We start from the raw sequence: 12,261 nt of genomic DNA on the forward strand, positions 1-12,261 counted from the left end.
GAATAAAAAAAATCGTCCCAACAGCGAAATTCGAACCCGAGACCTTACGCTCATGAAGCTAAGTACATACAAGCTCCGGTACGGACTCCTTGAATGTTGGCGACCGTACGAAGTATACAAGCTCTATGTTCTCGGAAACGCTTGAGAGTTGAGTGCTCCTGTTTACGTATGTTTAAGTTCTAGTCGTGCCCTACACATCGTGTCAGTAGGAATCAAAGCGGTCAGCGGAAGTCCGTACGGTCTCCTTGTTAGGGACGTTGGAACCACTCACCAAATGTCATACACGATGGATACAATGATCATAAGAAAAATAAATCACATTAGGCTTTGCCTAAGAGAAATAATTATAGAATTAGTAGACCCACTAAGCATTCACACGTGTGACAGTAAAATTCCTTCTACACACATAATGAAAATAGTTCATACCTTAAACGCCAGGCTGCGAATTATAAGTACAGATAGCACGCTAGTGAACAATCAAATAACGCTTCATAAAAGGATTCGATCTTCAGGAGATCGGGGCTTTTAACAACACCCTCGTAGTTCAAAGTTTATAGTGTAACTGGCATAGAGAAGGAGAACAACTTAAAATAACACTACGAAAAGAAAGTAGAATGTGGAGCTCCACCTAACCTTCGAACATCCAAGACGACATCGTATATCACATAACCTGTCACATACGAGAGCATCCAGAAAAGTAATGCCCCCGATTTTTTTTTAGTCTGTTCTCAATATCGGTTAAGATATGACATGTCACGCATATTGCTCTGTTGACTTTCTCACTTCCCTGACGCAAGTCGCAACTATACGCCGCTAGATGCCTCCGAATTGTAACGTGTAACCACACGCTGTGTAACGTGACTATGTCGGTGCGTGAGAGACCGTCAGAAATCTGAAAGCTCAAATTCTATGAGTTTGTCCACGCATGTAGCACCATCTCCTTCAGTATGACCATGCCAGACCACACACGCACGCTGCAGCATCTGCAACAATCCGACGCCTTGGCTTCACCGCAATCGATCATCCTCCATACCGTTCCGACTTGGCCCCATCCGATTTTCATCTGTTTCCAAAACTTAAAGGACACCTTCAAGGACTTCCCTTTGAGAATCATGAAGTGGTGCAAGCAGAGTTGGTTCAAAATGGTTCAAATGGCTCTGAGCACTATGGGACTCAACTGCTGAGGTCATTAGTCCCCTAGAACTTAGAACTAGTTAAACCTAACTAACCTAAGGATATCACAAACATCCATGCCCGAGGCAGGATTCGAACCTGCGACCGTAGCGGTCTTGCGGTTCCAGACTGCAGCGCCTTTAACCGCACGGCCACGCAGAATTGGTGATGTGTCTTCTACGGTGACGGTATCCACAAACTTGTCTCTCTTTGGGAGAAATGTGTTCGCCTCCAGGTTGACTATGTTGAGAAATAAATTACCCTAGGGACACACTGCCAGTTCCAAGCCCACAAGCTACGGAATGCTGACTCACGCGAAATACAATTTACAATTAAGAAGTCAGCAGCAGATGACAATGACGCTCTGTAATAGATGCGCCAAAGTTTCGTCCAAAAGCTTGGTTCGGACATCCACAGAACCGGGCGCTAATTCCACTTCCACGACACATGAATACCAAAGGTCTGTTGCAGGTACCGTCGTAAACAACCATGCCACTGCGCCGCCCCTCTTCAAATACAGGGTGAAAAGTATTTAAACCGACAAACTCTGGGAGTTTGTAGGGGACATCAAAACAATTATTTTTCCCTAATGTCATTTTTTACTATGAGGATTATTTAAACCAGTGGAGATCATATTACGCTCTTCAGTTGTTAGAGGCCGTATTACGATCTTCAGTTGTTAGAGGGCATATTACGCTCTTCAGTTGTAAGCAACTGCTGTCCACCAGTGTAGTAGTTCATTGTCTGTTTATTAATGGATCGATACACCTGGAGTGAGTACACTGATATGGTTGGTGCGTACTACGTAGCACACCACAACGGACGAGCTGTACAGTGGGTTTATCAACCACAATATCCTAATCGCCGTATCCCGCATCATACGACCTTTGCTGTTGTGTACCAACGTCTGCGTGAGACCGGGTCATTTAGCAGATTACCTGGACAGGGACGCCGTCGCACGGCAAGAACGCTGCAATTTGAGGAAGTTACTGGAAGACGTTCCGATCCCTACAAGACAACACATGTTGAAAGGTCTCTGTTGGATTCTTTTCATGTTAATTTCTTAAATCTGTTGTCATTTACGGCATAAATTTCTCTTCTAAATTTACTGTGGTGTTTCTGACTATCTGGGAGGAGACTGAGCAGTGAAACGTGTTAGTTTTACACATAGACAAGAACGATCTGTCACACTACTACACTTTAAAACACAGTTTATATGTAATTCATGTCACACAGTCTCATACGGAACCTACATCTGCTTTCTTTTATATACTGTATATGATAAGATACTGTCATCCCCCTTCCCTTCTGTGTGAGAGGATGAATGAGCAAATGTATTTCTAGTTGCATGCTTGATGGTAGCAGACAAGCCTGTCTGCTAGAGAACAGTAGGACCAACGTCGGAACAGGTAGCTACGCTTTCTAAAAGCAGAGAGGTTTCTATTCTTAGTATGGTCCTGTCCGTCCCTTGTCATGTTGGTATAGGAAGCTGCCTCTCTGGTCACTTCCGTTTGTATTTGTGAGCCACCCTCAGGAAGGGACAACGGCAGTCTGTCCGCGGCGAGCATCTGAAGTTGTAAGATCTCCGGCTAAGCGCGTTTCTGCTAAGTCTGTAGGACAATGGATTTCTTAAGTTCAGCCTAACTGAAAATTTAATCACCTTCATTTCAGATTTAGCTCTAAAATATCTAATGTTATCTTAAATTGCAATGCAGTGTAATTCGAGTGTGAAGTTCAGAATATCTTCCGGTAGTTGCTTTGTCACTACTTTGTGAGTAAAGGGGAACCACGTGTTGATCAGTAACTCTAACTAAGATTATCAATCTTTAATGCGAATGTGCGTGAGATTATAACGTCTCGTCTTGACAATATTTTTCAATATAGCAACTTTTCTTTATGTTCAACCCACGTGGAGACCAGTGAGACCAGTACCACGTGCTTATACAATTGTTTGACCCATCAGGTTAATAGTAAGACGATAGTAACCAGTTCGAGGTTTTTCTTTTGTAAATTGCGTTTCGATGTAATTTATTTTAATTATCAAAATTATTGTGGAGTTACACTCTTTGTGTAAACCAAGTTGACCACGTGAAGTATGTGGTGTAAGCATCAAGTAGCCCTCAGCTATTCTTTTCGGGAAGATTTCACAGAGAGATAGTATGAATTTAGTATACCAGTGTGTGCTAATTACATGATGGACAGGATTGCGCTACAAACGTTAACTTCTTTGGGTGAAAATTAAATCGGTTGGTTGTGGTTAATTTCCTCTTGCATATGTTTCAACATTCTTCGTGTGTTATTTTATGAATGCTGTGTTGTATGCAGTCTTCCAATCTTGGCTCCATATTTGATGTGTTCCATAAGATTACAAACTCACATTTTCACAATCCTAAATAAGGCACCAGTTTAGTTATGAATCAAGTTTAATATGCTGAAATTTCAATGATCAATGTTAAAATAAATTTCCAAATATAAACTGATTTATTTCTTTTTATTTGAATTCTCTTTTATATATATATATATATATATATATATATATATATATATATATATATATATATATATATATATATATATATATATATATATCACCGGTTGTTGTATGACTATTAAAAGATTATAATTAATGTTAGTCTGGTTGGGAATTTGGTAAGCTAGACTGGATACCTGGTGAAATAGTTGCTCAGTAATGCAAGGTTAACTTCCCCAGACAATATTACAATGTGGTTCCAACATGATGGGACGCCGGCACATTTCAGTCGTCGTGTGCGTCGATTCCTGGACCGACGGTTCCCAGAAACGTGGATTGGCAGAGGTGGTCCTGTATCATGGCCTGGTCGATCCCCAGATATGTCCCCTCTGGACTCAGCTCCTGTTGCATCAGAAGAGGATCTGGTTGCCCGGATAGTAGCAGCAGCAGGAACAATTCAGGATACTCCTGGGGTTTTTTCCCGTGTCAGACAGAACATGACCCGACTGTGTAACCTTTGTTTACGTGCTAATGGAGGCATTTTTGAAAATCTACTGTAATTGAAATTGGGTTGTGTTAATGTTATGTGTCTTGGTCATAAAAAAATGGAAAAGTGTTTGTTAGTTTAAGTAGTTTGTGGCCAGGTAAATCTTCCTATACCGGTTTAAATACTCCTCATAGGAAAAAATGACATTAGGGAAAAATATTTGGCCGAGCGGTCCTAGGCGCTTCGGTCTGGAACTGTGCGACCGCTACGGTCGCAGGTTCGAATCGTGCCTCGGGCATGCTTGTGTGTGATGTCCTTAGGTTAGTTAGGTTTAAGTAGTTCTAAGTTCTAGGGGACTGAGGACCTCAGATGTTAAGTCCCATAGTACTCAGAGCCATTTTTGAAAAATATTTGTTTTGATGTCCCCTACAATCTCCCAGAGTTTGTCGGTTTAAATACTTTTCACCCTGTAGAGTACAGTAACACGCGGAGCCCAGTATTCCAACTCCCGCAGTCAGTTTGCTATCACCTCAGGTTCTTGGCGCGCTGGGTAGCCCCGCGGTCGTGGGCGCCTTGCCACGGTTCGTGCGGCTCTCCTCGTCGGAAGTTCGAGTCCTCCCTCGGGCATGGGTGTGCGTGTGCATGCTCCTTAGCGTAAGTTAGTTTATATGAATATGAATATATGAAGATGGTATCTGTTGTTTCGGACATTTCCTAAAGAACAGATACCATTGGTGATAGATAAGGTTTACCGGCCAATGATCTTCTTCAGTGCGAATGCACTCACATTGCTCAAACTCTTACGGGAATCGGTAGATCGACTGCTGCAAGTAATGAGTATAGTGGGCAGGGGCACTACAAATGTAGTGTATGGACAATAAGTTGCAAATGTGGGTCTCACGGGGAGAGATAAGTTCCTGCAGTCGCACTGTCCTCTGTATCCTCGATGAGTCAGTCGGATAGAGAGTCTGCCATGTAAGCAGGAGATCCCGGTTTCGAGTCCCGGTCAGGAGACAAATTTTCAACTGTCGCCGTTGATATTTATCAACGCCTGTAACCAGCTAATGGTCTGGATTTCATTGTAATTTCATTGACTTAGTTTAAGTTAGATTAAGTAGTGTGTAAGCCTAGGGACCAATGACCTCAGCAGTTTGGTCCCATAGGAACTTACCACAGATTTCCAAAATTTCTTCAGGTCCTTCCTGTTCGTCGATTCGTCACGAATCGCACTCGCGTCCGCTCTGGCCTGTCCCCTCGACCACGGCACACAGGGGCCGCCACGGCGTGGACCCAATGATCACACGGCCTTCGTCAACGAAAATCGGTCGCGAAGCAACGCAACTGTTTGTTGTCCATGTGGTTATACAAAGTACAAATACCTGGTAAAGTCTCCCTAGCACATAAATTTATATTCGATGATTACAATTTTTTCTTTTCCAGAAATTTTTTTGTTTCACATATCTAAATTTATTTTCGATCTTAATAAATTTGTCTTTTTCAGAAACTCCTTTATTGCTACTGCTCGCCTGCCGTCTCTACATCGTGCGTCGTCAGTTACGTTACTGCACAATTAGCAAACATTATCTACTTTTAGTGTCTCATTTCCTTATCTGATTCTATCAGTATCGCCTGATTTATTTCACTATTTTCCATTATTCTTATTTTACTTTTGTTGATGTACATCTTATAAACTCCATTTTAAGGGACGCTATCCACTTAGTTCAACTGTTTTGGCAGCCTCTTTGCCCTCTCTGATTGGATGACAGTGTCATCGCCAAATCTCCCTGAAAATTCCCTGAAATTTAATTCACTTTCCATTATCTCTCCTTCTTTATCTTTGCTCCATACACAGGAGACAGGTCGTAATTCACCATTCATAAATTGAACCTGAGCTATTCTAACTACAGCTTACTGATCTGAAAAAAGAAATGAAAGTAATGAATGCCTTTCACAGGAAGACATTCACAAAAGTTTTGGTCTTGTATTCCTGCAGAGCTGTACATTTAATGTGGAGTAAACAGATGTGTCTGATGTGAAACAGTTTATACGTCAGACAAAAGCCATGAATAGTGAGATATTGACCATTTATTGCAGTTTCCTTGATGTTCTAGAAGTAATGGTAATCGACTAGAAAAAGTTTCATTTGTTCTATTTAGAGATTCTGAAGTGATTTCAGTCTCGTTTCTGCTGGGATATTCCGGGGGGGAGAGGGGGGGGGGGGTAGCCTCTAACCTTTCACATCTACTGCTTACTGAGTTTTCCCCTTCAAGTAATTATGCATATGAATATATCGTGCATAAAAAGGGATTAAAACTCGGCTGAACATCAGAAAGCTCATCGTTAATGAGAGATGTATGTTGGGAATTAAAAGGAAAGGTAGGAAAGCTTACAAATAGACCAGGGAACAGAGAAGAAAAGTGACATAACGATGACCGTCATGAAAAACAATTAGAGATAACACGAGATACAACCAAGAGCATGGATGGTAGACGTACCAAGGAATTTCTCTGTTGAATTCCAAAAAAGCAAGATAAGACTGAGACAACGTCCTAATAGGAAACATACGTAACGGGGTATATTACATTATAAAATATCGAAATGCAACATCAAGCTGAAGATCGTGCTGCAACGAGAAGTCTGGAGGCAGTCTGGGAGCGATGGTCGTCAAATGGCTGATGATAATGACATAACATTTATTAAAACGAAAGAAAATAATGATAATAAACACTGTTTCTTTAAATATATGTGTTGTGTGAATGAATAAAATACACTGCCTGACAAAATAAAAGTCAATCGAAAATTTTAGAAAGCATTCTTTCAGTGAAGTTTGAACAGTAATAGATAAGGAATATTAAAATTCTGCAGGACAGTCTATTTTGGTTGGCAGCTGTTTCGGTATGTAATTTAGACTGTCTTCAGGCCGTAGATTTTGGTCTGTCCACCATCATCAGTTGCCATCATGGTGCCTACGGCCTGAAGATGGTCTAAATTATAGAACGCAACCGGTTTCCAACCAGAGAAACATCTGCTCTGATCAAGACTATTTTGCTGACTTTTAAGCGAAGACAAATACCCAGAGGACATGGTGGGATGCAACGTATCTTCATACATGTGCACACCAATCAACCAGTGTGTAAATAATTAGAGTTTCAGCTCTCTACGACAGATAGAACGGCCACAAGGGATCGTTAGTGTTGTTCTCGTTTAGTGTTGCTAAAAGGTCTGGCGGTAACTATAAGAGGTATGAGCAGCGTCAGCTTTGAGTGATCACTTGGAAGACACAGAGATGCGGCGTTTTCGTCTGAGACAGCATAATCAGCACCTGACAGAGTTCGGGACTGGCCTCATTGTGGGTCTCCATTTGGCCGGATGCTCGAATTGTGCAACATCCACGTTTTTGGAGCATTGGGATGTGACAGTGGCCCGGTGTTGGACTGCATGGGAACGTGACTGGAGGCATTCTTGCCGTCAAAGTTCCGATCGCCCGCGTGTGGTCACCACGCACCAAGCACATCGTCACCCTCGCATCTGCGCCTGCCATTCGAGAACAAGTAATGGACCCCCTGCAACATTCTGTGTCATACCGCAACATTAGTCGGAGGCTAGCGGCAGACACAATAGGTAATTATCGACTAATGGGTAACGTTAGCCGGCGCGTGATTAGCCGAGCGGTCTCAGGCGCTGCAGTCATGGACTGTGCTTCTGTTCCCGGCGGAGGTTCGAGTCCTCCCTCGGGCATGGGTGTGTGTTTGTCCTTAGGATAATATAGGTTAAATAGTGTGTAAGCTTAGGGACTGATGACCTTAGCAGTTAAGTCCCATAAGATTTCACACACATTTGAACATTTTTTTTGGCAACGTTAATGCTACAACGAAAACGGCTGTCTCTCCGGTGGTACCGTACTCGCGGAGCATGGCCTGCTAATGAATGGCGTCGCATTGCGTTCAGCAGTGAATAGCAGTTATCATTAGCCCGGATGATCATCGTCGGCAAGTATGACGACGACCTGGCAAGAGATATAATTTCCTCTAATGTTTTGAAGAGAGACAGAGGTGTTACTCCTGGTGCCATGGCGTGGGAGCCATCGCGTATAACATAAGTCATGGCTGGCAGTGATTCAGGAAAATCTGACAGCGCGTCGGTATGTCACGGATACCCTGCATCCTCACGTGTTACCTGTCACGCGGCAGTATAGCGCTGCCATTTTGCAAGAGGACTATGCTCGTCCACAAGTGGCACGTGTCAGGTGCTCCCATTGCCCTCAGTAACTCCAGAACTCTCCCCAATAGAACATGTTTGGAACCAGCTCGGATATCATTTGCGTGTCAGGACCAGTAACCAGGATACCAGGATAGGTTACATAAGTTGTGGGGCAGCAGGCCTGAGGAGAGGATGCAACGACTTGATTGTTGCCTTTCCAGCCGAATCAGTGCATGCACCCGAGCAGAAAGGTCGCTGTCATACTGATAAGTGGCCTCACACTGAGAAGTTAATTGTAAGGTTGACTCGATTTTATACACTGAAATAACAATCGCATACTACGAAATTGATTCGCAATTTGCGAATCCGGATTGTAGTCAGCTTTTTGTGACACGTGAAAATTTGGCCGGACCGGGACTCGAACCCGAATTTCCCTCTTATCGCAAGCGGTCGCCTTAACAACTTCTGTTATCCTAGAAAGTCTCCAGGAACGACGCAAGCTTCCATGTGCCAAACAGTTCACAACGCTTATCTATCTCATTTCGAGAGGCCCGCATTATAAGACACAGACGGAAAACAAGTAAGGTATTGAAGCGGTCAACATTGCAATATCACAGGTTAATGTAAAAAAAAAACACGAAACTTAACTCCTCCCGAACAGACCATCAAGGCCCAACTGTACCGACCGGCCGCCATGCCATCCTCAGCCCATAGGCGTCACTGGATGCGGATATGGAGGGGCATGAGGTCAGCACACCGCTCTACATCTACATCTACATCCATACTCCGCAAGCCACCTGACTGTGTGTGACGGAGGGTACTTTGAGTACCTCTATTGGTTCTCCCTTCTATTCCAGTCTCGTATTGTTCGTGGAACAGTGATTCGGCTGTATGTCGGTTTAGGAGACCGGAGCCGCTACTTCTCAATCAAGTAGCCCCTCAGTTTGCCTCACAAGGGCTGAGTGCACCCCGCTTGCCAAGAGCGCTCGGCAGACCAGATGGTCACCCATCCAAGTGCTATCCCAGCCCGACAGCGCTTAACTTCGGTGATCTGACGGGAACCGGTGTTACCACTGCGGCAAGGCCGCTGGCCCAGGTTAATGTAAGCACGAGATAAACCATTGCAACTATGAAATGCTGGTGTATTAACTGGAAATTTTGTGAATTTGCGGTAAGGTCTTATGGGACCAAACTGCTGAGATCATCGGTCCCTAAGCTTACGCATTACTTAATCTAACTTAAACTAACTTACGCTACGGACAACACACAGAACCATGCCTGAGGGAGGACTCGAACCTGCGACGGTAGGAGCCGCGCAGACCGTGACATGGCGCCCAAGACCGCGCGGCTACCCCGCGCGGCGTGTATTAATAACCGATGTAACGGCCAGGATATTGAATGTAAGCATGCAAACGCGTATGCATTGTGTTGTACAGGTGCCGTATGTCAGTTTTTTTGGGATTGAGGTCCATGCCTGTTGCACTTGGTCGGTTAATACAGGGTCGATTGCTGTTTGCGGATGACGCTGGATTTGTCGTCTGACAATGTCTCATATGTGCTTATTTGTAGGCAGGTCTGGTTATCGAATAGGCCAAGACGACATGTCGACACTCTATAGAGCATGTTGGGTTACGAGAGCAGTATGTGGGTGAGCGTTGTCGTGTGGGAAAACACCCTCTGGAATGCTGTTCAGGTATGGCAGCACAAGACTGTTGTATAAGTTTGAAACCCTCGTGCGTGGGATAACCATGAGAGTGGTTCTGCTGTCATACCTCCTTCTAACGAACACACGGCCGTCAGTCACAACCGAGGCAGGTCCAGCTTCCGTAAGAAAATACAACAAACCTCCACCCTGCCCTCCAATGAGCTCTCGCTTCACACCATTGAAGTCGCAAACGTCAGTGATTTCGTATCAGTGGAACGCACGCTACAGGACGTCTGGCTCGGAACTGTCCTTCAAGTAACTTACAGGGTGTTTCAAAAATGACCGGTATATCTGAAACGGCAATAAAAACTAAACGAGCAGCGATAGAAATACACCGTTTGTTGCAATATGCTTGGGACAACAGTACATTTTCAGGCGGACAAACTTTCGAAATTACAGTAGTTACAATTTTCAACAACAGATGGCGCTGCAAGTGATGTGAAAGATATAGAAGACAACGCAGTCTGTGGGTGCGCCATTCTGTACGTCGTCTTTCTGCTGTAAGCGTGTGCTGTTCACAACGTGCAAGTGTGCTGTAGACAACATGGTTTATTCCATAGAACAGAGGATTTTTCTGGTGTTGGAATTCCACCGCCTAGAACACAGTGTTGTTGCAACAAGACGAAGTTTTCAACGGAGGTTTAATGTAACCAAAGGACCGAAAAGCGATACAATAAAGGATCTGTTTGAAAAATTTCAACGGAGTGGGAACGTGACGGATGAACGTGCTGGAAAGGCAGGGCGACCGCGTACGGCAACCACAGAGGGCAACGCGCAGCTAGTGCAGCAGGTGATCCAACAGCGGCCTCGGGTTTCCGTTCGCCGTGTTGCAGCTGCGGTCCAAATGACGCCAACGTCCACGTATCGTCTCATGCGCCAGAGTTTACACCTCTATCCATACAAAATTCAAACGCGGCAACCCCTCAGCGCCGCTACCATTGCTGCACGAGAGACATTCGCTAACGATATAGTGCACAGGATTGATGACGGCGATATGCATGTGGGCAGCATTTGGTTTACTGACGAAGACGAAGCTTATTTTTACCTGGACGGCTTCGTCAATAAACAGAACTGGCGAATATGGGGAACCGAAAAGCCCCATGTTGCAGTCCCATCGTCCCTGCATCCTCAAAAAGTACTGGTCTGGGCCGCCATGTCTTACAAAGGAATCATTGGCCCATTTTTCAGATCCGAAACGATTACTGCATCACGCTATCTGGACATTCTTCGTGAATTTGTGGCGGTACAAACTGCCTTAGACGACACTGCGAACACCTCGTGGTTTATGCAAGATGGTGGCCGGCCACATCGCACGGCCGACGTCTTTAATTTCCTGAATGAATATTTCGATGATCGTGTGATTGCTTTGGGCTATCCGAAACATACAGGAGGCGGCGTGGATTGGCCTCCCTATTCGCCAGACATGAACCCCTGTGACTTCTTTCTGTGGGGACACTTGAAAGACCAGGTGTACCGCCAGAATCCAGAATCAATTGAACAGCTGAAGCAGTACATCTCATCTGCATGTGAAGCCATTCCGCCAGACACGTTGTCAAAGGTTTCGGGTAATTTCATTCCGAGACTACGCCATATTATTGCTACGCATGGTTGATATGTGGAAAATATCGTACTATAGAGTTTCCCAGACCGCAGCGCCATCTGTTGTTGAAAATTGTAACTACTGTAATTTCGAAAGTTTGTCTGCCTGAAAATGTACTGTTGTCCCAAGCATATTGCAACAAACGGTGTATTTCTATCGCTGCTCGTTTAGTTTTTATTGCCGTTTCAAATATACCGGTCATTTTTGAAACACCCTGTATTTGTAACAGCTCTTGTGCCACTGTGGTGCCAACTGCTGCTCAAATTGTTGCTGCAGACGTAGTAAGATGCTCCAGAGCCATACGCCGAACACGATGGTCTTCTCTGTCGATAGTAGCACGCGGCTATCCATAGCCCGACGTTCTTGCGACCGTACGTTCTCGTGACCACAGCTGCCAGCAATCATGTACTGTGGCTAAATTCTCGCCAAGTCTTCCTCTAAAACCGCAGAAGGAACACCCAGCTTCTCGTAGCCTTATTACAAGATCTCGTTAAAACTCGGAGAGGTGTTAACGGCGCTATTGACGTCTTAAAACCACTCTTTACAATTACCAACTCGCCACGTCCAACCTTACGACCATCGCAAAAGTGTATTTAAAGCAAACCTGACTTGCATCCTCATAATGG

General features: G+C 44.4%; 1 pseudogene; it reads right to left on the reverse strand.

The window, feature by feature from the left end:
- Nucleotides 1-9,304: 9,304 nt before the first annotated feature.
- LOC126199753 (5S ribosomal RNA) lies at nucleotides 9,305-9,422 on the reverse strand (annotated as a pseudogene).
- Between the last annotated feature and the right edge of the window lie 2,839 nt (nucleotides 9,423-12,261).

This window comes from Schistocerca nitens, chromosome 8 (genome assembly GCF_023898315.1).
Source record: "Schistocerca nitens isolate TAMUIC-IGC-003100 chromosome 8, iqSchNite1.1, whole genome shotgun sequence".
NCBI classification, from domain to species: domain Eukaryota; kingdom Metazoa; phylum Arthropoda; class Insecta; order Orthoptera; family Acrididae; genus Schistocerca; species Schistocerca nitens.